General features: G+C 44.8%; 1 pseudogene across 1 annotated transcript; it reads right to left on the bottom strand.

Annotated features, from left to right (window-relative positions):
- Positions 1–5,710: 5,710 nt before the first annotated feature.
- Positions 5,711–23,899, bottom strand: LOC147341523 (uncharacterized; annotated as a pseudogene). The gene is made up of 2 exons (XR_015158703.1): positions 23,863–23,899; positions 5,711–20,585 (listed from the first exon to the last, which is right to left on the bottom strand). The product of XR_015158703.1 is annotated as an uncharacterized LOC147341523 (transcript).
- Positions 23,900–24,970: the final 1,071 nt, after the last annotated feature.

Genomic DNA, 24,970 nt, shown 5'->3' with positions numbered 1-24,970 from the left:
CTCAGAAAGCTGAAACAGTCTGTTCAAACTCACAGAGCCAGTCCATTGCAGAGCTCTGATTTGATTCTGAGTCCAGAGTTGGTCTTCTTCCTATGAAGCCAGCTGCCTCTCACACTTCCTCCTCCCCACCCACATGCCTCTCCCTCTCCAGGTCGGCTCAGTGGCATAGTCTCTGTGTGGGTCCTGGGTTTGTGTGCTGTCCTCCAGGCAGTGAGCTCAGAGATGGCACTTAGCCAAGCACTTCCCTTTCTTTGTTGGGACGCAGACATTGTTTAACAGAAGAAATCAACCACTCCATATACAAGCACCATGGTTAAGGGCAGGGGCCCCAAACCTTGGAGATTTCATAGACTAGTAATATTAGTAAAATAAAACTGGGTGTGTACAGAGGTCATAATCTTTTAATTTACCAATTAAGACCTTGTCATTCTCCTCTGCCTACTAATATTAATAAGAGAAATAATTTCTAAAGCTTATAGAGAAAGATTACCATGTACCATATACTATTCTCAAACTTTCAATGAATTACCTGATTTAATCCTCACAAAAATCATATGCAGTAGGCATTGTCATTTTCCGCATTTTGGAGGCAAGGAAATTAACAAAAAATAAATGTTTTGTAAATTACTCCTGACTCTGCTGAAAACCATTACAGTATATTGTCTCTCATCTGTGTTTGATAAAAGATATTTTTTAAAAGAAACTGTCAAAGGTCTTTCCTGGTGGTCCAGTGGTTAAGACTCTGCACTTCCACTGCAGGGGGCACAGGTTCATTCCTGGTTGGGGAGCTAAGATCCTGAGTGCCATGTGTGGCCAAAGAAAGATAAGAAAAGGAAAAAAAATAAACCATCAAGCACAACCAGAGGCCCTGATCTCAGAATTTAGGAATAACCAATGGATGTCGGAAATTTGATCTCTAGTTCCTCTGCCTTTTCTAAATCCGGTTTGAAGGTCTGGAGGTTCTTGGTTCACATACTATTGAAGCCTAGCTTGGAGAATTTTGAGCATTACTTTGCTAGCATGTGAGATGAGTGCAATTGTGTGGTATTGGAATGAAACCTGACCCTTTCCAGTCCTGTGGCCAGTGCTCAATTTTCCAAATTTGCTGGCGTATTGAGTGCACACTTTCATGGCATCATCTTCAGGATTTGAAATAGCTCAGCTGTTGCCATAGCAGCACTCAAACTTTCCTTCTAAAAATCCTTGGGAACAGGGAGTCATAAACTCCTTCTGAGGCTTCTGCCACAGCTGCTTGCAGGTTGGATGGCCACTCAGGTATTTATTTATTTATTTTTCACTGAAGGATAATTGCTTTACAGGATTCTGTTGGTTTCTGCCCAACATCAACATGAATCAGCCATAGGTGTACATATGTCCCCTCCCTCTGAATCTCCCTTCCACCTCCCTCCCCATCCCACCCCTCTAGGTTGTTACAATGCCCCTGTTTGAATTCCCTGAGTCATACAGCAATTTCCCATTGGCTATCTATTTTATATATGGTATTACCTCTCTCCATACATCCTACTTTCACTAAGGTATTGAGGGTTAGTAAGGGAGGGCTCCTCAAAAGTCATCTGCAGTGGTTCTCCCCATTCATCACCCAGACCCCAAACTTGACCATGCTCTTGACCTTTCACACCCATTCTTCCAAATAGCCTCTCATCGGGAAGGTAAAGGGAGAAAAGGAACTAGGAAAGGACAGGGCGTGCTGCTGTGCTAAGTCGATTCAGTCGTGTCCAACTCTCTGTGACGCCATGGACTGTAGCCCAGCAGGCTCCTCTGTCCATGGGATTCTCCAGGCAAGAATACTGGAGTGGGTTGCCATGCGTTCCTCCAGGGGATCTTCCTGAGCCAGGGATAGAACCCCAGTCTCTTATGTCTCCAGAATTCTTTGCCACTAGCACCACCTGGGAAAGGCCCTTAGGAGAGAGGATAAAGAATGATTTTCCTCACTCATATGTGAGAATAAAATGGCATCCTTTTCCTTCTCATGTTGGAGCACAGGGCTCCACGAGGGGGTTCTAAATAGGACCTTTCCATAAATAAACACCCTGCCTCATTGGCTTGGCCTTAGACGTCTTGGATTTGGCTCCAAGTCAATTCATCAAAAGCCATCCTTTTACCAAAAGTCAAGACACAATGACCAAATGAACAAGTGGGTCATTCTTTGAAGGAGTAAGATACTATATGAGTAATGTGCCAGAGCTTACCAAACTTACCGACTGACCAAAAACTTTATTGTTTTTCTATGTATTTCAGCTTCTTGTTACTTAACATACAAAAATGCACATATTTAATGTATACATTTTGATGAGTTTGGACATATATACAAACCCATGATACCATCACAGTGTTGTTACTTGTTTTAAGAGAAGAAATAATCTGTTTTGGCTTCTTAAAAATATTTTATTTGTTTTTCCCCACTGGGTCTTTGTTGCGGCAGGAGAGATCTTCCATCTCCGTTGCGGTATGTGGGGTCTTTAGTTGCAGCATGTGAACTCTTAGCTGCTGCATGTGAGATCCAGCTCCTTGACCAGGGTTAGAACCCGGGCCCCAGCACTGGGAGTGCAGAGTCCCAGCCACTGAACTACGAGGGAATCCCAATGCTCTTATTTTTAGAGCCAGAATTTACTGCAGTTCTCTTTGGACAAATCAGCTTGGCCAAGGGCTGGGGAGAGCCAGTTCCCTAAGGTTTTGTGCCTGGATGCATTCCCTACCAATTCTTCAGTCCCTCCCTCTGGGATAGACAACCCAAGAAGACTGTTCCTCTGCTAGCAAATGAAGCCCTCCTCCACCCCAACCACCAGCTACAACAGGAACTTGGCTGAGGGCCTTCTTTTCCTCACACAGCCTTTCCTAGAGGTTTTCTACCTGGGAATTCCATTTGAAGAAGGCAACACAAACAAAGGCAAAGTCTTCCTGCTTCTTTTAAATAACATGATTATCCAGCAAAAACAAGACCAGGAGCAGACTGTGGCTCAGATCATGAACTCCTTATTGCAAAATTCAGACTTAAATTGAACAAAGTGGGGAAAACCACTAGACCATTCAGGTATGACCTAAATCAAATCCCTTACAATTATACGGTGGAAGTGACAAGTAGATTCAAGGAATTAGATCTGATAGACACAGTGCCTGATGAACTATGGACAGAGGTTCATGACATTGTACAGGAGGCAGTGATCAAGACCATCCCCAAGAAAAAGAAATGCAGAAAGGCAAAATGGTTGTCTGAGGAGGCCTTACAAATAGCTGAGAAAAGAAGAGAAGCAAAAGGCAAAGGAGAAAAGGAAAGATATATCCATCTGAATGCAGAGTTCCAAAGAATAGCAAGGAGAGATAAGAAAGCCTTCCTCAGCAATCAATGCAAAGAAATAGAGAAAAACAACAGAATGGGAAAGACTAAAGATCTCTTCAAGAAAATTAGAGATACCAAGCAACATTTCATGCAAAGATGGGCTCAATAAAGGACAGAAATGGTATGGACTTAACAGAAGCAGAAGAGATTAAGAAGAGGTGGCAAGAATACACAGAAGAACTGTACAAAAAAGATCTTCACAATCCAGATAATCATGATGGTGTGATCACTGATCTAGAGCCAGACATCCTGGAATGTGAAATCAAGTGGGCCTTAGAAAGCATCACTACGAACAAAGCTAGTGGAGGTGATGGAATTCCAGTTGAGCTATTTCAAATCTTAAAAGATGGTGCTGTGAAAGGGTTGCACTCAGTATGCCAGCAAATTTGGAAAACTCAGCAGTGGCCACAGGACTGGAAAAAGCCAGTTTTCATTCCAATTCCAAAGAAAAGTAATGCCAAAGAATGTTCAAACTACTGCACAATTGCACTCATCTCATGCAATAGCAAAGTAATGCTCAAAATTCTCCAAACTAGGCTTCAACAGTACGTCAACAATAAACTCCCAAATGTTGAAGCTGGATTTAGAAAAGGCAGAGGAACCAGGGATTAAATTGCCAACATCCGCTGGATCATCAAAAAAGCAAGCGAGTTCCAGAAAAACATCTACTTCTGCTTTATTGACTAAGCCAAAGCCTTTGACTGTGTCGATCACACAAAGTGTGGAAAATTCTTAAAGAGATTAGAATACCAGACTACCAGACCTGCCTCCTGAGAAATCTGTATGCAGGTCAAGAAGCAACAATTGGAACCGGACATGGAACAACAGACTGGTTCCAAATCAGGAAAGGAGTGTGTCAAGGCTGTATATTGTCACCCTGCTTATTTAACTTATATGCATAGTATATGATGTAAAATGCTGGGCTGGATGAATCACAAGCTGGAATCAAGATTTTGGGCAAAATTATCAATAACCTCAGATATGCAGACGACACCACCCTTTATGGCAGAAATCAAAGAAGAACTAAAGAGCCTCTTGATGCAAGTGAAAGAGGAGAGTGAAAAACCTGCCTTAAAACTCAACATTCAGAAAACTAAGCTCATGGCATCTGGTCCCATCACTTCATGGCAATTAGATGGGAAAACAGTGACAGACATATTTTGGGGGGCTCCAAAATCACTGCAGATGGTGATTGCTGCCATAAAATTAAAAGACGCTTGCTCCGTGGAAGAAAAGCTATGACCAACTTAGACAGCATGTTAAAAAGCATAGACACTATTTTGCCAACAAAGGTCTATCTAGGCAAATAGATATGAAAAGCTATGCTTTTTCAGTAGTCATGTATGGATGTGAGAGTTGGACACATCCATAAAGAAAGCTGAGTGCTGAAGAATTGATGCTTTTGAACTGTGGTGTTGGAGAAGACTCTTGAGAGTTCCTTGGGCTGCAAGGAGAACAAATCAGTCCATCCTAAAGGAAATCAGTCCTGAATATTCATTGGAAGGACTAATGCTGAAGCTGAAACTCCAATACTTTGGCCAACTGATGTGAAGAAGTGACTCATTTGAAAAGACCCAGATGCTGAGAAAGATTGAAGGCAGGTGGGGAAGGGGACGACAGAGGATGAGATGGTTAGATGGCATCAGCAAATCAGTGGACAGGAGTTTGAGCAAGCTCTGGGAGTTGGTGATGAACAGGGAAGCCTGGCATGCTCCAGTCCCTGGGGTCAAAAAGAGTCAGACACTGAGCGACTGAACTGAACTGATCCTGCATCAGTGCTCACGAACCACTCCTCATGTCTTCAGGCAGCACTCAACCAAAAGCCTCCTTTGCAGTGCTGAATTAGCAGAAACCAGGTTCTCCCCAGGAGGCTGTAGGTGACAAAATACATCTGAAGGCCTCTGAGCTGAGGAAGGAGGGCTATGGTTTCCACCTCTTTGAGAAGGGAAGGGGAGGAAGGGAAAAGGTTCTCACATTGGCCTACACAGAGTCTCCTCTTACGTTTCCTCTGAAGAGCCAGGACTCTCACCCCCACCCCGCATCCCCTCCACAAAAGGGAAAGCGGTGAGCAGAACTATAAGAGAATCAGTTGAACGCCCAGCTCCCTCTCCTCCATAGAGCCTTGGAGACTCTCCTCCCTTGGAGACTCACGCCACTTGTCTTCCATATCTTGGTGGTCCCAGTGGGGCAGGGTAGGGGGAGGATGAGGGTGGAAGAGAACGGATGGGTCTCTGTACACCCCTCCTGGGCACCTGGGAAACTTTGGAGATGTGCATGGCCTACTGATGGTGACTGTGGCTCAGCAGTTTCCATCAGAAGTACTAACCCCATGTGACACACAGAACAAATATGCAGAGAATTCACAACTTTATTGGAAATACAGAAAACGTGCCCTAAAATAGTGGGACAACGTCTTGGCTCTTGTATTTAACACACTTGACAGGCACTGGGGGAAGTGTGCTTGGTGGTAAGGTATCAGAACTTCAATCTGGCTCAAAGGCACTTTGGAAGACGCTGTCACGGAGACCATTCAAGAGGAAACGGGGCTACAGAAAGGCCACCGGTGGTAGGGGACCAGGCCAGGCCACGTGAGCACAGCTAGAGTGAATGAAGGGTGGAAGAATCCAGGGCAGAGGAGGCAGAAACGGAGGGGGAAGGTAGCATGGCAGCAAGGGCAGCATTGGCATCAGCTCCAGGGGCTTCGGCTCCAGGGGCTTCGGCTCCAGGGGCATCGGCTCCAGGAGCTTCAGCTCCAGAAGGATCCAGACCCAATCCGGTTCCTGAATGAGGATGGTGTTGCAGGGTCCACCCCAGTTGCTGACCACATGGTGGGCCAGGAGCAGAGGTGGCGCATCCCTGGACCTCTGACATTTCCTCCACTTGGCCCTTCTATGCTTAAACCACACCTCCAGTCAGAGAGAAAAAGGGGGCTGGGTTAGTACATGGACCAGTTAATGTCAGACAGGAAAAAACGGAGCAGGGAAATCTTGGTGACTTGAAGATGGGAAGCTACATCAGGAGAAGAAGCTATTTCCTTCTGGTTAAAATTTTTTAGGACATTTACTTAAAGGCCGTCCCATCAGCCCCCCGACCCCCCACCCCCAGCAAGTGAGCACTGATGATGTGCCTGGCTCTGGACTGGCTTCTCGCCTTGTCTCTCCTCCCACCTATTACTATTCGTGCCACTAACCCCACGCACTAGGCAGGCGCACCTTCGTGATGGGGGAAGTTGAGCACATGATAAAGTGGGTGCCTTTTAAAATCATACTGAGAGGAACGGGACCCATTTTGAATGACCCATCTTTGGTGCACAGTAAATAATCAATAGGCACGGGCTGGGTTTGTAAATAAAAGCTGTCCTCAGGGACTGCTGCGACGGTTATAGAGACGGGGCTGGTGTTGCCAGTGAGGTTTGGTCGTAGGGGCCCAGGGACTCTGTGGCTCGTCTGCTGACACCAGTGGAGTGGAAGCCCTGGACACAGCCTCAGTACCAGACTGCAGATCACAGAGGTTTAGACTGCTGCTGCTTAGTGGCTTCAGTCCGTCCGACTCTGGGCGACCCTATGGACTGCAGCCTGCCAGGCTCCTCTCTCCACGGTGTTTTCCAGGCAAGAATACTCAAGCAGGTTGCCATTTCCTACTCCAGGAGATATTCCCAACATGGATCAAACCCACATCTCTTGCATCTTCTTCATTGCTCTACCAAACACATAAAAACAGCAGGAAGATCGGGCACTTGGAACTTTAAGCTATCCCCCTCCCCATCAGTCTCAGCTAAACTCAACACACATTAGTTGCTCATATGCTGTGTTCTGAGGTGAATTATTCCCTTATGCAGATGACTGAATACTTGTAAATTCACTCCTTGCAGAAAGAGCTGATGCCTGGATTTAAATATTTTAAATAATTTAGTATACTTGGATCCCCTTGTGTGCTTAGTCACTCAGTTGTGTCCAACTCTTTGTGTCCCCATGGACTGTAGTCCACCAGGCTCCTCTGTCCATGGGGGTTATCCAGGCAGGAATACTGGAGTGGGTTGCCATGCCCTCCTCCAGGGGTGGACCCCCTTATAACCCTGAAAGGGTGCACCCAAAATCTCACATGCACCGGGACTCAGGGCAGAAGAAATGATTTGCAAGGAGCCTTAAGCAGATTGATCTGGAGAATCTCCTCAAAAGGCAGGAAACAACTACAGCTCACCCTGAGGACAACGACACTGGCAGCAGCCATTTTAGGGTGCTTGTTCTACCGTGAGGACTCTGCTGCTGGCAAGCGCCATTTCAGAATCCTCCCTCCAGCTTATTAGTACCCAGCCCTGCCCACCAGTCTACTGGCACCAGTCCTGGCACACTCCAAGCCAAGCAGCTAGCCAACATGGGACACAGCCTCATTCAGCAACAAGTCATTTGCCATAGGAGCTTCTGAGTCCCCAGTCACCCAAGAACCACGCTTGCCCACCAGAGGTCCCAGGACCCAGCCCCAAACACCAGTGGGCCAGCAGCCTATGCACTAGGCAATGCCTGGTAACCACCAGACCAGGGGTCCACCCATGGTACTCAGCCCACCACAATGGAAGGGCTCGTGCAGCCCATATAGAAAGCACTCCTGGAGCATATAGCTCTGATGACCAGAGGAAGTGACACAGTGTATTTAATGTGACCAAAGGGGGAAAATCTACAGCAAAGAATACTCTACCTGGAAAAGCTATCATTCAGAGTTGAAGAAGAGATAAAGACTTTTAGAGACAAGTAAAAGCTAAGTGTTCAACACCACAACACATGCTTTACAAGAAATGTTAAAAGAACTTGTCTAAACAAAAATAAAAGGCTATTAACACAAACAAGAAAAGAATAAAAAGCAAAGTTATAAGCTTTTGCACAGAAAAAGAAACCATAAAGAAAATGAAAAGTTCATAGGTTTACAACCTGGAAGAAAATATTTACAAAGGATGCAATCGACATGAGCTGAATTTTTAAAATATGCAAATAGCTCATACAAATCAATAACAACATCAACAACAAAAGCAACCCAATCAAAAAATGAAGAGATCTAAATAGACATTTCTCTAAAGAAGATGTGTGTGTTTGTGTGTGTGTGCATATGTGTGCTCAGTTGTGTCCGACTCTTTGTGAATGTGTGGGCTGTAGCCCATCAGGCTTCTCTGTCCATGGAATTTCCCAGCCAAAAATCCATGGGGTCACAAAGAGTTGGACACGACTGAGCATGTGCATGCACGTACACACACACACACACACACACACACACACACACGTCTTCTTTGGAGAAATCTCTGTTTTGGTCTTCTGCCCATGTTTTGATTGGGTTGGGTTTTTATTGTTGCTGTTGTTGTTAATTTGTATGAGGCATTTTGGAAATTAAGCCCAGACATTTCTTCAAAGAAGACATGTAGATGGCCAACAGGCCCATGAAAAGATTCTCAACACTGCTCATCCCACATCTGGGCATATATCCAGAAAAGAGCAAAATTCTAATTAGAAAAGATACACATACAGCAATGTTCATAGTGGCACTGTTTACAACAGCTAAAACATGGAAGCAACCTTAGGGTCCACCAACAGATGAATGGATAAAGATGTGGTGTGTATATACAATGCAATATTACTCAGCCATAAAAAGAATGGAATTCTGCCGTTTGTAACCATGTGGATGGACCAGGAGAGTATTACACTAAGTGAATTAATTCCGACAAAGACAAACTTTATATGATATCAGTTATATGTGGAATCAAAAAAACAGTACAAATGAACATTTTTACAAAGCAGAAACAGATACACAGATGTAGATAACAAATTTATGGTTACCGAGGAGGGGGAATAAATTGGGAGTATGAGATTAAAAGATGCACACTACCATATATAAAATAGGTAAACAACAAGGATTTACTGTATAGCACACGGAAGTTTATTTAATATCTTTTAATAAACCATAATGGAAAGAATCTGAAAAAGAATACATATACAAACATATGTATATGTAAGCATAACCAAATACACTGCTATCTATACAAACCTCATGGTAACCACAAACCAAAAATCTATAATGGACACACATACAACAAAAGAGAAAGGAATCCAAACATAACACTAAAGAAAGCCATCACATCACAAAGGAAGAGAGCAAAGAAGAAGAAAAGAACAAAAAGAAAAGAATTAACAAAATGGCAGTAAACATACACCTACCAGTAATTACTTTAAATATAAATGGAATATATGCTTCAATTGAAAGAAACAGTGGCTGACTGTACACAGAAACAAAGCCCGCATACATGCTGCCTACAGGAATCTCCCTTCGGATCTAAAGACTCAGAAAGTGAGAGGAGAGAAAAAGGTATCCAACGCAAACGTAAATCAAAAGAAAGCTGGGGTAGCAACACTTGTATCAGATAAACTAGTCTTTAAAAACAGAGGCCATAACAAGAGACAAAGAAAGACATTACATAATGAACATGGAATCAACTCAAGAAGATGTAACATCTGTAAATATATAGGCAGCCAACATAAGACCACCTAAAATACACACAGTACATACTAACAAACATAAGGGAGAAACTGACAGTAAGCATCATATTCAGAACTTTGACACCCCACTTACATCAACGGACAGATCATCCAGACAGAAAATCAATAAGGAAACACTGACCTCCAGTGACATATTAGACTTAATGGACTGATAGAGCATCCCATCCAAAAGCAGCAGAATACACATTCCCAAGGGCACATGGAATATTCTCCACAAAACAAGTCTCAATAAACTTAAGAAAATTGGAATCACATCAAGCATCTTTTCCAACTACAATGCTGTGAGACTAGAAATCAACTACAAGAAAAAAAAAAAACTTCAAAAAATCACATACACGTGGAGGCTAAACCAAATACTACTGAACAACCAGTGAGTCATCGAAGAAATCAAAGATGAAATAAATAAATACCTGGAGACAGTGAAAATGAAAACACAATAATCCAAAATCTATGGGATGCAGTCAAAGCAGTTTTAAGAGGAAGGTTTGTAGTAATTCAAGCTTACCTCAGGAAAAAGAAAAATCTCACATAAGCAACCTAACCGCACACCTAAAGGAAGTAGAAAAAGGAGAACAAACAAAACCCCAAGTTAGTACAAGGGAAGAAATCATAAAGATCAGAGAAGAAATAAATGAAATACATTCTAAAATATATAAAATAGCAATGCAAATAAGAGTTGATTCTTTGAAAAGGTAAATAAAATAGATAAAACCTTTAGCCAGACTCATTGAGAAAAAGAGGGTACAAATCAATAAAACCAGAAATGAAAAAGTTACAATCAAAACCACAGAAATACAAAGGATCATAAGAGATGACCATGAACAATTAGACATCAATAAAATGGATAACCTAGAAAAAATTAACAAATTCCTAGAAATGTACAATCTTCCAAGACTGAAGCAAGAAGAAATGGAAAATTTGAACAGACCAATGACTAGTAATAAAACTTAACTGGAAAATTTTAAAGGATATATTTTACAGGAGCAGGAATATAGTCAATATTTTATAATAACTTTAAATGGAGAATAATCTATAAAACCTTTGAATCAGTATGTTGCATATCTGAAACTAATAGAATATTTGAAATCATCTACACCTCAATAAAAACAGACATCACTAATTACAAGAGAAATGCAAACCAAAACTACAATGAGATATCACCTCACACAGGTCAGAATGGCTATCAAGAAAAAGACTACAAATAACAAATGTTGGTGAGCATGCGGAGAAAAGAGAACACTTGCACACTGTTGGTGGGAATGTAAATTGGTGCAGCCACTGAGGAAAACAGTATGGAGGTTTCTCAAAAAATTAAAAACAGAACTACTATATGACCCAAAATTTTTAATCCTGGGCATATATCCAGGAAAAAAAAAAAACACTAACTCAAAAAGATACACACACCCCAATGTTCAAACCAGCATTATTCACAATACCAAGATATGGAAGAAACGTAAGTGTCCATCAACATAGAAACAGATAAAGAAGATATGGTATATACATACAATATAATACTGCTGCTGCTGCTGCTGCTAAGTCACTTCAGTCATGTCCAACTCTGTGCGACCCCATAGACGGCAGCCCACCAGGCTCCGCCATCCCTGAGATTCTCCAGGCAAGAACACTGGAGTGGGTTGCCATTTCCTTCTCCAGTGCATGAAAGTGAAAAGTGAAAGTGAAGTCGCTCAATCATCTCCGACTCTTTGCGACCCCATGGACTGCCGCCTACCAGGCTCCTCTGTCCATGGGATTTTTCCAGGCAAGAGTACTGGAGTGGGTTGCTATTGCCTTCCCCGACAGAGAGGAACATGGAACCATATATTACCATATGTAAAATAGATAGCCATTGGGAATTTGCTGTATGACTCAGGGAATTCAAACAGGGGCATTGTAACAACCTAGAGGGGTGGGATGGGGAGGGAGGTGGGAGGGAGATTCAAGAGGGAGGGGACATATGTACACCTATGGCTGATTCATGTTGATGTTGGGCAGAAACCAACAGAATCCTGTTAAGCAATTATCCTTCAATGAAAAATAAATAAATAAATACCTGAGTGGCCATCCAACCTGCAAGCAGCTGCAGCAGAAGCCTCAGAAGAAGTTTATGACTCCCTGTTCCCCAGGGTTTTCAGATGGAAAGTTTGAGTGCTGCTATGGCAACAGCTGAGCTATTTCAAATCCTGAAGATGATGCTGTGAAAGTGCTGCACTCAATGCACCAGCAAATTAGGAAAACTCAGCAGTGGCCACAGGACTGGAACAGGTCAGTTTTCATTCCAATCTCAAAGAAAGGCAATGCAAAAGAATGTTCCAACTACCACTCAACTGCACTCATCTCAAATGCTAGCAATGTATTTCTCAAAATTCCCCAAGTTAGTCTTCAACAGTATGTGAACTGAGAACCTCCAGATGTTCATGCTGGATTTAGAAAAGGCAGAGGAATGAGAGATCAAATTGCCGACATCCGTGGGATCATAGAAAAAGCAAGAGGATTCCAGACAAACATCTACTTCTGCTTTATTGGCTATGCCAAAGCTTTTGACTGTGTGGATCACATCAAACTCTGGAAAATTCTTCAAGAGATGGAAATATCAGGCCACCTTACCTGCCTCCTGAGACATCTGTAGGCAGATCAAGAAGCAACAGTTAGAACCAGACATGGAACAGTGAACTGGTTCCAAATTGGGAAACGAGTAGATTGTCACCCTGTTTATTTAACTTATATGCAGAGTACATCATGCGAAATGCCAGGCTGGATGAATCACAAGCTGGAATCAAGATTGCCAGGAGAAATATCAATAACCTCAAATATGCAGATGACCACCCCTATGGCTGAAAGTGAAGAGGAACTAAAGAGCCTCTTGATGAAAGTGAAAGAGGAGAGTGAAAATGCTGGCTTAAAACTCCACACTCAAAAAAGGAAGACCATGCCATCACTTCATGGTAAATAGATGGGGAAACAATGGAAACAGTAACAGACTTATCTTTGGGGGCTCCAAAATCACTGCAGATGGTGACTTCAGCCGTGAAATTAAAAGACGCTTACTCCTTGGAAGGAAAGTTATGACCAACCTAGACAGCATATTAAAAAGCAGAGACATTACTTTGCTGGCAAAGGCCCATTTAGTCAAAGTTCTGGTTTTTCCAGTAGTCATATGTGTATGTGAGAGTTGGACTGTAAAGAGAGCTGAGCACTGAAGAATTGATGCTTTTGAACTGTGGTGTTGGAGAAGACTCTTGAGAATCCCTTGGAGAGCAAAGAGACCAAACCAGTCAATCTTAAAGGAAATCAGTCCTGAATATTCATTGGAAGGAATGATGCTGAAGCTGAAGCTCCAATACTTTGGCCACCCGATGGGAAGAATTGACTCATTGGAAAGACCCTGATGCTGGGAAAGATTGAAGGCAGGAGGAGAAAGGGACATCACCGACTTGATGGACATGAATTTGAGCAAGCCCCAGGAGTTCTTGATGGACAGGGAAGCCGGGTTACGGCAGTCCATGAATTGCAACAAGTCTGACACGACTGAGCAATTGAACAGAACTGATGGCAACAACAATATCAACCAATGGGAAGTAAAACTCCTCTGCTTTATTTCATTTCAAGGAGGGGAAATTGGAGACAGCTGAGGGAAGGAGGGTGTCGTCAGTTACAGAAACTTACCTGACCTCAGTAAGAGGAAGAGTCTAGAGTTGCCTTGGTCAGTTTCCTCCCAGCAAGAGGTTAGTTTGCAGGGTTGTGCCACAAGGAATTACAATGATAAACGTCGCAGCTGGTATGTACTGTATTCTTATGTGCCAGTCACTGGGTTTAGGTCTCAGTATTTATCTAGACGTTTACTTCTCAAAGCACATATTAGTACTTTCACATTAAACTGCAAAAAGAGAGAGAGAGAGAAAGAGAGAGAGAGAGACAGCATTTGCTTTGCCCAAGACAAACCCTGAACCGTCCGTGCTTTTCGTTGGTTATTCCTAAATTCTGAGATCAGGGACTCTGGCTGTGCTTGATGGTTTATTTTTTTTTCTTTTCTTATCTTTTTTTGGCCACACCGTGTGGCACTCAGGATCTTTGCTCTCCAACCAGGATTCGAACCCATGCCCCCTGCAGTGGAAGTGCAGAGTCTTAACCATTGGACCACCAGGGAAGTCCTTTGATGGTTTCTTTTAAAAATATCTTTTATCAAACACAGATGAGAGATAATACACTATAATGGTTTTCAGCAGAGTCAGGAGTAATTTATGAAGCGTTTCTTTTTGTCAGTTTTCTTGCCTCCAAAATGGGGAAAACAATAATGCCTACTGAATATGATTTTTGTGAGGATTAAATCAGGTAATTCATTGAAAGATTGAGAATAGTATATGGTACATGGTAATCTTTCTCTATAAGCTTTAGATATTATTTCTGTTATTAATATTAGTAGTAGGAGGAGTATGACAAGGTCTTAATTGGTAAAATGAAAAGATTATGACTTCTGTCCAAACCCAGTTTTATTTTACTAATATTACTAGTCTATGAAATCTCCAAGGTTTGGAGCCCCTGCCCTTAACCATGGTGCTTGTATATGGAGTGGCTGGTTTCTCCTGTTAAGACAATGCCTCCGTCCCAACAAAGAAAGGGAAGTGCTTGGCTAAGTGCCATCTCTGAGCTCACTGCCTGGAGGACAGCACACAAACCCAGGACCCACACAGAGACTATGCCACTGAGCCGACCTGGAGAAGGAGAGGCATGTGGGTGGGGAGGAGGAAGTGTGAGAGGCAGCTGGCTTCATAGGAAGAAGACAAACTTGGACTCAGATTCAAATCAGAGCTCTGCCACGGACTGGCTTGGTGATTTTGACCAAACTGTTTCAGCTTTCTGAGTCTCAACCATACAGCGGGATCTTAATTGTAGTTAGTTCATAGAGCTGAAAAGAAGGTGAAGAGATTCACGTGGAGCACTCAGAAGAAAACCTGGCAAGCTGTAGGTGTTCAATAAACATTTGCTACCACGAAGATGATGAAGACACTAATATAACAGACAGAACAAAGAAGTAGAGGAATCAAAAAGAGCCCACTGCTTCCCAGAAGCGAGGAGAATTTTCTCAGTGCCACAAGGTCCGATGTGTCTTGAGCTCTCCCTCACTAAGGTCAATGCCAGGCAGCCAAGAAAGAAGGAGGATTTGTATGGCCCCTCACTGATGAGCACACGCACTCCAGAGCTATGAATACTGCTGATGCTGGAGACTGGCCTCAGTTCTGCTCACTTGCCTGAATCCCACAAAGCAAAAATTGGGGCTTCCTTGGTAGCTCAGTTGGTAAAAAATCCGCCTGTAATGCAGGACATCCTGGTTCAATTCCTGGGTTGGGAAGATCCCCTAGAGAAGGGATAGGCTGCCCACGCTAGTATTCATGGGCTTCCCTGGTGGCTCAGATGGTAAAGAATCTGTCTGCAATGTGAGAGATCTGGGTTCGATCCCAGATCGATCTGGGTTGGGAAGATCCCCTGGAAGAAGGTATGGCAACCCACTCCAGTATTCTTGCCTGGAGAATCCGGTTAGACAGAGGAGCCTGGCAGGCTAGCAAAGCGTCAGAGTGCACAGCACAAAGACAGAACAGCGCAGACCAACGGAAAGAATAATGTAAAAATGGTATTCAGGTGCCCTCTTCTGGACAATCTGGGCAAGGGCTTTCCCAAAGACACTCTGTGTCTGTTCACTCAGTCCTGGGGCCTCAAGGGAGATTCATGGGCTTTCCCAGCTAAGGAACTCTAACATGGGGCCAGGAACCAGATTATGAGGAACCTGCCAGGGGGTCCCACTGGAGCCTCCATGGTGATGACCCTGGATTTCACCTTTCTTGGTGAATCTGGAAATGAATCAGAAAGTCCCAGTGTCTTAGCTCGGAACACAATTATTGGCCCGTTATTGGCCTTTGGTGGATGCTGAGCACATGATTCATGGTGTGAGGTAATCTTTTAAAAAAAATAGTTTATTTATTCGGCCATGTCAGGTCTTACTTGCAGCACGTGGGATCTCCAATGCTTCAGGTGGGATATTTCATTATGGTTCACGGGCTCTGTAGATGTGGGTGCGGATGGCTAAGTTGCTCCAAGCCATGTAGGATCTTAGTTCCATAAACAGAGATCAAACCTGCGTCCCTTCCACAACCCTCAGTCCGCACTTCACTTCTCAGACTCCACACGTCCCCGCTGCAAACCGCCCCCCCCATCTCCTTTTCACCCCCTTGTCACGTAGCAGTCTCCTATCACCACATTAAGGGTGTGAAGCTTGTAGCAAAGGCAAGAATGCAGAGAGTCTGCGTGGAGCCAAGTCCCCAGCAGAGGGCGCGGGAGAGCCTCCCTGCGCCCGCGGGACACGAGCCTGCCCGGCACGTCAGGCAGGTAGTTAAGTCAAGGCCTCCGCCAGCCCCAGCCTTTCTAAGATACAGACTCTACTGACTTCCTCTGCACCACAGTGTGTTCGCCTATGCCTGTGTGCTCAGTCGCTAAGTCGTGTCCGACTCTTTGGGAGTCCATAGACTACCCCGCCAGGCTTTTGTGACCACGAAATCTTCCAGGCAAGAATACTGGAGTGGGTTGCCATTTCCTACTCTAGGGGATCTTCCCGACCCAGGGATCGAACCCGCGTCTCTTCTATCTCCAGCACTGGCAGGCAGATTCTCTGCTGCTGAGGTAACTGGGCAGCCCTAAATGGTCCTATGGATAGCTGAGAAATAAAGGTTATTATTAATATTATCATCATTTTCTGATGTAATAGGTAACAGGTGATCTTAAGAAAGAAACCAAGAGTCTATGGACTGAGAACAGGACCGGGGATTGTGTTTGGCCAGTTTGCTTTTGTTTCTTTTTTGGCTCCAGACCCTGGGCCATGTGCACATGCAGCTCTGTGTCAAAGGATGCCAGCTCCTTCTCTAGATTGGAGACAGTAAGAGGCAGATGTATGGTCTACAGGACTTTATGCCTTCATGGGTTTTAGTTTGTCGTTGTGGGTTCAAGGGAAGCCTTGCAGCTTCCACTTGGTCTTTGCTCTCCCCCAGTTCATATACACCTGTCTGCCCAGCTGTTGGCCTTGAATATCTTCAGTGACTTCAGGCCACCATGAAATGTGAAGGCAATAGCCTTTCACAGACTTCATCTCAGCTCCCACCAGTGCATGAGATCTAGTCTCTATAATATATCCCTCATGGCCTTTCACTCTGCTTCTCTCATCAAACCCTACAACTGGGTTTTGTTGTGTTGTTTTGTTGGTCAGTCGTGTCGGACTCCTTGCCATCCCATGGACTGTAGCCCGCCTGGCTCCTCTGTCCATGGAATTCTCCAGGCAATAATACTGGAGTAGATGGCCAATTCCTTCTCCAGGGGATCTTCCTGTTCCAGGGATCAAACCTGAGTCTTCTGCCTGGCAGGTGGATTCGTTACCACTGAGCCACCGGGGAAGCCAATTGTGTGTTTCTATGTGTGTTTGTGTGGGGTGTGGGGGGTGTGTGTGTGTGTATTTCAGATTGTTTTAAGCCAATCGTCTGCTGAAGGCCACTTACTGGGGTTGTTCCCATGCCTTGGCTGTTGTAAATAGCGCTGCTATGAACATTATGGTGCCTGTGTCTTTTCAAATTAGAGTTTTCATTTTATTTTCTGGATCCAGGAATGGAATTGCTGGATCAAATGGAAATTCTATTTTAAGTTTTTTGAAGAACCTGCATACCATTTCCATAGTGCCTGCACCAATGTACACTCCCAGCACCAGCTGATGCTGCTTGAGTGCTCACCACGGGCCTATCTTTATTACTTTATTTAAACCTCGAAACAGTATAAGGCAGGTACCATCATGAGATCCATTCTATAGACGTGACAGTTGAAGCACAGAGAGAGGTCAGCCAACTTGCCCAGGGTCACAGAGCGAGGAAATGGTGGGGCTCTGCAATCCGCCTCCATAATCTGTGGCTTCTTTCTCTGGTGTGGGCTGATCTGCCTCTGGAGACACTGAGAACCCACAGCACAATGGCTGGGTCGGGTATTGTGACATTCCCCCACTGCCCAGCACAGGGCCTGTATACCACAGCCAACATAGGCTTACTGACGCTCACAGGTACAAAAATGTGCAGGACAGATGTCATTTTCACAGGAAACCATCCTGTCCTCATTGGGAATCGTCAGAGGATAAGTATCTCCCTTCTCACAGACCCTCATGAATAAATGAATAAAGAGAAAGTGACTGAAGTGGTGGATATAAAGCAATGTGATGTGGTCATCTGTAAAGTTTTATTGGAAATCTTCAATGCCAAAGTGTTACTGCCAACTTTGTAATGTCGGAACTACTCCTCCTAAATACAAGCTTCCAAAGAGCACGTTAGTGATGGGCACACAAATGTCACCACCTCTTTTCCACACCTGCACTAAAGTGTCATTAAGAATGAGATCCTTGAGGGACTTCCTTGGCAGTCCAGGAGTTGACTCTCTGCTTCTACTGCAGGGAACAGCGGTTCAATCCCTGGTGGGGAAAACTAAGATCCCACGTGCCATGGGGCATGGAAAAAGAGAGAGAAAGAGAGGTTTAAAGAATTTATCAACACAATTAATTAATGATAAAAATGATTAATGTCCTCCAGGATAAAGGTGCCTAAGAGGCTGTCTGATCAAATCCCCGTTCCCCTCAAAGGCAGGTTGCCTAATACAGCAGTCCCAGCTCTGTCTACCTGCTCCTGCTTCTCTGTTCCAACCCAGTGGTAGAAGAGGGGCCACATGTGAAAGTGCAGTGAGTGGATCAGGGCAGCACAGAGCTTGTTGGTGAGTGACACTGAGCAGTAACACTCTGGTTTCATTTCTTTTGAAAGGGGGATGATGATTGTGATGAGGGAGCAGGTAGAAACAGGATAAATCAAGTACAACGTCAAGCACGGAACTCATGGTTAGAAGCTATTCTTGATATTCGGGATATTCCCATGCCCCAGGACACCTGTAAATGCCTCTTGAACAAGCATAAAACCCTCAGCCTGGCCTGGCTTTCATTTGCACTTCTCACTGCAGAAACAGAATTCTGGAAGTTAGAGGAGGGACAGAGAGGGAGGGGAGCGGAGTGGAAGGGTGGGTTGGGGAGGGGGAGGGTGGAGGGGAAGGAAGGAACTGAGGTGCAGGAGAGAGGGGCAGCAATGGGAAAGATGGAAACAAACACTTCCTGATCTAGAACACGGGCGCAAGTGTTGTAGGGTGCCTGCAGCCAGCGGTGGGGAGCTGAGTCCAGCCCTGTATGCAGAGCTCCACAGTTACCTGCCAAGTGGAAGGAAGGGCCCTGAAGGAAGGGCCCTTTGCACTGTAAGCTTCCTGAGAGCACCAAGCACTGGCCAGGGTCTACGGGTGCACTCTGACGTGGGTTAGCACAAATCGGTAGTACTTGTTGCTTCATAAGGGGCGGGTTGGGTTTCTTGCAGCCAGCTTCTGAGCACACTGTGTGCCCTGAAATAGACCCCCCAGGAGCCAGAGCAAGCAGCCCTTAGCTAATCATTTCATCTGAATCACTAGCCCCATTTGTGGACTTTGCGGGTGAGTGAAACAGAACCAGAGCCCCATCCATTAGTTACAGAGTTGGAGCACTGGAGGGGCAGGGAGGAGACGTGCTCAGAGCCCACAGGACAAGGGGGACCACTGGGCTGTGGCTTTCTCCAGCCCCATCTTTCCATCTGTTGCTCCAGGGGAACTGTGGGCTAGGAGCCTGCAGCCCTGGAGAGATGTTCTCCTAACTTTTCTCCAGGGCTCTGGCTCCAGGGGCCAGTGAGTTCTCATTTCCTTGCCCCTCCCCACCCCAAGTTGGCACGCCTCCACTTTATGGCCATGCCCTGGCCTCAAGGGCCCCCAGAGGGTCCCACCTACCTCAGTCAAGGCGCAGCGCTGGAGGGAGTGGGGGACCAGGGAGGGAGGGAATCGAGGGAGGGAGGGAGCCTAAGCCGGAGCAGGTACACATTGGACCAGCAACACATGCTACAACTGGGACCAGGCGCCCAGAAGAGAACTGACCCGGCGGTTAGCCCCAGGACTAACTGTCCTGGACTAGGACATCTGCACAGATCCGGGCATAGAGGCTGATTCATTCACAGCGCTCAAGACTGGAGCCTCCACTGGGGGCAGGGGAGGTGGGGGGCACAGCCTGGATGATGCTATTGCAGCCTGGAAAACCGCGAAGAACCACATGGTCAGAGGCCAGGCTGGGTCAGGTGCTTTGGCGAAGTCCAGGAAACGCCCTTTCCCTGGGAGAGGCCAGTGGACCAGACTCAGCTGCCACACAGTCACAGCCCTCAGTCTCCCTATAGCCTCTCTCTCGGCCTTGCACCTTTTCCAGGTATGAAGCCTCCCTTGGTATCAGCAATGGTAGTGGGAGGAGAAGAGGGCTAAGTGCGGTCTGAACTGGCACTGGGGGAGGTCGAGGAAGCGGCCAGGAGCCCAGGAGGAAGCAGTAGCAGCAGCAGCTGGAGCTGAACGCCTAGGGCCCAGAGTTGAGGCGGGGGTGCAGGTGGGGAACGAGGGAACCTGCAGAGGCGCCTCCACTGCATCACAGTCACCCTTTGAGCCAATGGATGGAGAGCCTTTTCCACCACACCAGATACCTCTCCTGGTTCCCGAGTACACAGCTAACCTGGAGCTGCCTAGTTCTTCAGGGGGCTTGGTTGCTCCTGGGTACCTCTGGTTCTCTTCTGCAGTCCCTCTTCAGAGCCAAAAGCTACTTGGATGGCTCAAGGACAACAGGGACACCTCCCTCAGGACTCTGTGGTGGAGGCGGTACCTAGTGGACATCCTGCAGTATTTAAATCCATCAAGTAGGGAAACTTTGGCCACTGACCTGGTTGTTAATAATGTTTTGTTGGAACCACACATGAGGTACAGTGGAGCAACTGCAGGGTCACAATTACCTATGTTTAGATTTTAATAATAGTTTCATCATGTGCTATTTTTGCACTAATTTTGATATTTGTTAAATACTGCATTAAAATATATTTTGATTACTGATTTTATTTGATACCACAATAACATTTTGCACAGGAGGGAAAACCACCTTCTAAAGCAAGCCTGGACCTGACTATTACAGAAATGTGTACTTGGGTAGGGGGCATGAAGGGGATGGAAATTTTACAATCAAGCACGAAATAACATCCATATATTTAATTTCATCCACATTTCCAAATACTGAACATTTTGATTTCATTCTCTAAGGAAGGAGCTTGCAAGGCACATGGATGAGGCTGCAGTCAGGGTGCCTGTGAATAAACCTGGAAAAAATTTGGCAGATCAGCCACCCTAAAACCTGCTTCCGGGCTTGGACACTTTTGTTCTGGACATTCTCACATTGATTTGTGCTTATGGCCGTTTCTATGATTGGAAAATAAAATTGGAACTTTCAGTTCAGTTCAGTCACTCAGTCATGTCCGACACTTTGCGACCCCATGAACTGCAGCACACCAGGCCTCCCTGTCCATTACCAACTCCTGGAGTCCCCCCAAACCCATGTTCATTAAGTCGGTGATGCCATCCAACCATCTCATCCTCTGTTGTCCCCTACTCCTCCTGCCCTCAATCTTTTCCAGCATCAGGGTCTTTTCCAATGAGTCAGCCCTTTGAATCAGGTGGCCAAAGTATTGGAGTTTCCGCTTCACCAGCTGTCCTTCCAATGAACACCCAGGACTGATCTCCTTTAGGATGGAATGGTTGGATCTCCTTGCAGTCCAAGGGACTCTCAAGAGTCTCTCAAACACCACAGTTCAAAAGCATCAATTCTTCTGCACTCAGCTTTCTTTATAGTCCAACTCTCACATCCATACATGACCACTGGAAAAACCATAGCCTTGACTAGATGGACCTTTATTGACAAAGTAATCTCTCTGCTTTTTAATATGCTGTCTAGGTTGGTCATAACTTTCCTTCCAAGGATAAGTGTCTTTTAATTTCATGGCTGCAATCACCATCTGCAGACTCTGAAAGTGACAGTTGCTCAGTCCTGTCTGACTATTTGACACCCCATGGACTATATAGTCCACAGAATTCTCCAGGCCAGAACACTGGACTGGGTAGTTGTTCCCTTCTCTGGTGGATCTTCCCAACCCAGGGATCAAACCCAGGTCTCCTTCATTGGAGGCAGATTCTTTACCAGCTGAGCCACCAGGGAAGCCCTTAGGGGCTCTAAAGGGTAGTAAATGCGATCAGTAAATTCAAGCTCACGGAAATAGCCCATTACCAGTGAGAACATAGTTCCCAAAGGAAAATAATAGAGCCACTTTTCCTACACCTGTGGTACCTACCTATCTGCCATCTATCTATCTGAATATATATGGATACAGTCTCTTCCTATAAAGTTCAGGTCCTCCTAACACAAATATCCTTTAGGGAGGAAGTCAGCCCTCCTAAACGCAATCCTTCCATCTTATGAGTAGTTCATATTGGGACTCAATGTGACCTGAAAGTACTTAATGCACTGAGGATCTGGGTTATAAGAGGGTTCAATTATACTATTCGAAATATTCAAAACCAAGCATAATCTCTGAGGTAAAATGAGTGATTTTGTGAATATTTCAGTGCTGGCACAAGGGAGAAATTGGTTCAGAGAACACACTATAAGAGTAACTAGCATCTGTTTAGTTGCACCGAGATGGATGGGGTGGAAAGCTTAAAGTCCATGTTCTCCCGCTGTTGTTTTTCAGAGTTTGGTAATGCAAGGTAGGGAGTGGCACGCTAAATTTGTCAATGAAAACAAAACCGAAAATGAACAATTACAGACAAATTTCCAGTGACCCAAAAAGGGTAAAAAATATAATTTTAATATGTAGTCTACTTATGCCTTGAAGATATCACACAGATTCAATGTTATGAAACTATCAAATGCATAAATGAATATGCTCTTGAGGTATTTCTAATCTAAGGATTTTTTAAAATCACTTTTTGTGGTACAATTAGGAACAAGTGGGTTTTGTGGAATTTGGTGATGGTGGGGTAGCTGTCAGTTCAGGGTAGATTTGGACCTGTGTTAATCTGAAGTACTTTTTCATTTCCTCAAGTAGTGATGAGTTATTTCTAGGTCATGGGATCAAGAGGTGAATACTTGAGACCATAGAAAACCTCAAGTTGTATCAAAGAAGCACTGGTAGGAGGAAAAATCAGGAAAGTTTTATTATTAGCTTTGCTGCAGAGCCCCTGTGTGAGGGTTGTGACGGACCTGGGCAGCAGACCTGGTGGGGCTTGGGGTGATGCATCAGCAAACTTGGGCTGGGAGCCTAAGGCCAGGGGCTGGGCTCACAGTCAGTCTGGCCAGGGCTTGGGAGGCCCAGGCCTCTGCTCTGTCACACAGGCAAAGAAAACTCACAGGCAAAGAAAACCTGATGTTTTGGTGACGTGCTTCTCCTGGCTTTACACAGTGGCCTCTTAAAGGTGTTCTGAAGGGCGAAAGGGCAACAAGAAACAAGGGGAAAAAGAAAATGTTCTCATCTATGTCCGAACTACAGCATGAATACCCAAGAACCTCCTTTTCTATTTCTTTTTTTTGAATGAGGTATAACTGACATCCACTAGTTTCAGGTGTGTAACATAGTATTTGCTGTTTGCATACATTCCAAAATGATTACCACAAGTGTAGTTAACATCCATCACCATACAGTTACAGATGATTATTTCTAGTGATGAGAAGAAACTCATTTTTTGTTACTGCTGTTGTTTTTATTTATTTATTTATTTTTTGCCCACACCTTGTGCTTTTCAGGATTTCAGTTCCTTGACCAGGGATTGAACTAGGGTCATGGCAATGAAAGCTCAGAATCCCCACCGCTAGACACCAAGGGAACTCCCAGGAAGAAACTGTTAATGTTTTTCCCTTTCTCTTTTGCAAATATAACAGACTTGCTTTCTGTAACCACTGTTGGGAATAGAGACCTAATGCTGGCCCACATACCCCACTGTGGGCTCTGGTTGTTTAGGGAGGTACATTTTGGTTGGTACCACTGGTCCATTTGAATCCTCTCAGAATGAGCTCCATTGCGCTTTCTTATTGGCTCAGATGATAAAGAATCTGCCTGCAATGCAGGAGTCCTGGGTTCTATCCCTGGGTTGGGAAGATCCCCTGGAGGAGGAAATGGCACCCCACTCCAGTATTCTTGCCTTAAAAATTTCATGTATGGAGGACCCTGGTGGGCTACGGTCCACGGCATTGCAAAGATTTGGACATGACTGAGTGGCTAACACTTTCATTTTAAAATGAGCTCTATTACACTGGTCTTCTTGATGTACTCATGTACAGGAAGGATCCTAAATCCTAAAATTACAGAGCAAAAATGTGGAGTCAGGCAAGGGGAGGGGGCCTACACTGTCACAATTTGTAGTCTGGGAACTTCCAAAATGATTAAATGCCGTGTAAATACCATTAACTAAGATGATGAGTGGATGGTGTGGTTTCATTGACATGGTTTTGTTAATAGTTGCCAGACATCCTGGGAAAAGACTTTGTGTGACCCCACCTCCACAGTTAAAAAAAAATTTTTATTGAGGTACAATTGACATACGTTATTTTCTTGGGCTCCAAAATTACTGCAGATGGTGACTGCAGCCATGAAATGAAACAACACTTGCTCCTTGGAAGATAAACTATGACCAACCTAGACAGCATAATAAAAAGCAGAGACATTACTTTGCCAATCAAGGTCTGTCTAGTCAAGGCTGTGGTTTTTCCAGTAGTCATGTATGGATGTGAGAGTTGGACTATAAAGAAAGCTGAGCACTGAAGAACTGATGCTTTTGAATTGTGGTGTTGGAGAAGACTTTTGAGAGTTCCTTGGACCAGTCCATCCTAAAGGAAATCAGTCCTGGGTGTTCACTGGAAGGACTGATGTTGAAGCTGAAGCTCCAATACTTTGGCCACCTGATGCGAAGAACTGACTCATTTGAAAAGACCCTGATGCTAGGAGGGATTGGGGGCAGGAGGAGAAGGGGACGACAGAGGATGAGATGGTTGGATGGCATCACCGACTCGATGGACATGAGTTTGAGCAAGCTTCGGGAGTTGGTGATAGACAGGGAAGCCTGGCATGCTGCAGTCTATGGGGTTGCAAAA

The sequence above is a fragment of the Bos grunniens genome, chromosome X (assembly GCF_055505025.1).
Source record: "Bos grunniens cultivar Pamir isolate PY7600 chromosome X, Bosgru_T2T1.0, whole genome shotgun sequence".
Classification (NCBI taxonomy): Eukaryota; Metazoa; Chordata; class Mammalia; order Artiodactyla; family Bovidae; genus Bos; species Bos grunniens.
Note: the sequence above shows the minus strand (reverse complement) of the source record. Positions and strands in the feature narration are given on the sequence as shown.